Source organism: Leptodactylus fuscus, chromosome 8, assembly GCF_031893055.1.
Source record: "Leptodactylus fuscus isolate aLepFus1 chromosome 8, aLepFus1.hap2, whole genome shotgun sequence".
NCBI lineage: Eukaryota > Metazoa > Chordata > Amphibia > Anura > Leptodactylidae > Leptodactylus > Leptodactylus fuscus.
Window position 1 is genome coordinate 72,674,348 of NC_134272.1, and position 1,110 is coordinate 72,675,457.

The 1,110-nt window shown below is 52.7% G+C and overlaps 1 non-coding gene across 1 annotated transcript; it reads left to right on the plus strand.

Moving 5' to 3' along the window:
* Positions 1-219: 219 nt before the first annotated feature.
* TRNAS-CGA (transfer RNA serine (anticodon CGA)) lies at positions 220-301 on the plus strand. The gene has a single exon. It is a non-coding gene; the product is annotated as a tRNA-Ser (tRNA).
* The last annotated feature ends 809 nt before the right edge of the window (positions 302-1,110 follow it).

The following is a 1,110-nucleotide window of genomic DNA, read 5'->3' on the forward strand; positions in this document are numbered from 1 at the left end:
GAATGTATATCTTTGCAGACCCCTGATTACAGGGTTAGTTGTCTGGGCAGGTTGCCTCACCTGCTTTGATTGTGGCTCCGCCCACTTCCAGCCGGCCAGAATTAAGAGGCTGGCTGGCCTGGTGTCAGAGACCTTCCTGCAGTATCTGCTGAAGGCGTGCGATTGTGGTGTTCATTGATCTTGAACTCTTTTCCAGTTTGCAAACTTTATTGGGAACCGGCTGTGATGGCCGAGTGGTTAAGGTTTTGGACTCGAAATCCAATGGGGTCTCCCCACACAGGTTCAGATCCTGTTCACAGCGCCAGCCTGGCTAGCTCAGTCGGTAGAGCATGAGACTCTTAATCTCAAGGTCGTGGGTTTGAGTCGCACGTTGGGCGCCAAGTCACCTCTCTGTCCGGTCTACAGGACCTGGTAAGATTTACCCTTTTTTTAAAAAGCTGGTATGATGTCATGGTGACAGTGTTGCATGGTCTATTATCTCTCTCTGTAGGATATGTCATCCTCTACTACCCCTCCTGGGGATGGTAGGAGGAAAACCTCTTCCAAGAGGAAACATCTTTCCTGCTTCGATTGCGACACACCGCTCCCTGATGGTAGGTAGCGGCTTGAAAGGTTGTGCCCTGCGGGGTACTACTGGTCCTATAACTTGCCTATTATTTTCAGGCTACGTGTGGGCCCGTTGTCGCGGGAGCAGAGGTCCTCCACCTGTGGAGCCCTCTCCCAGAGATATGATGGCATGGGTCAAGGAGATGGTGAGTTTGGGCATCGCTTGGGTAAATAGTTTTTCCCTTGCTTGTACTCTCCTTTTTGTTTTGCAGGATGATTCCCTCAAAGGGATCCATTGCACCTTGTCTCAGCTCACCAGGAGACCATGCTCTGAGCTCCGTTCCTCGTCTCTCCCTCCCCCCTTGTAACACCTGCGGGTGGCAGAGGATGATTCCTCCGAGGACGACTCAGTTATTCCAGCAGAACTGCGTTCCATTATGAACAAACGGGCAGGCTGCTGAAGTCCATCCGGTCTACAGTGGGCCGAGATGTTGACGGGGAAGCCTCCACGTCTGCCTCTGGGGGACATATTGCCTTCCATGCGGACGCCACGCTGACCGACCT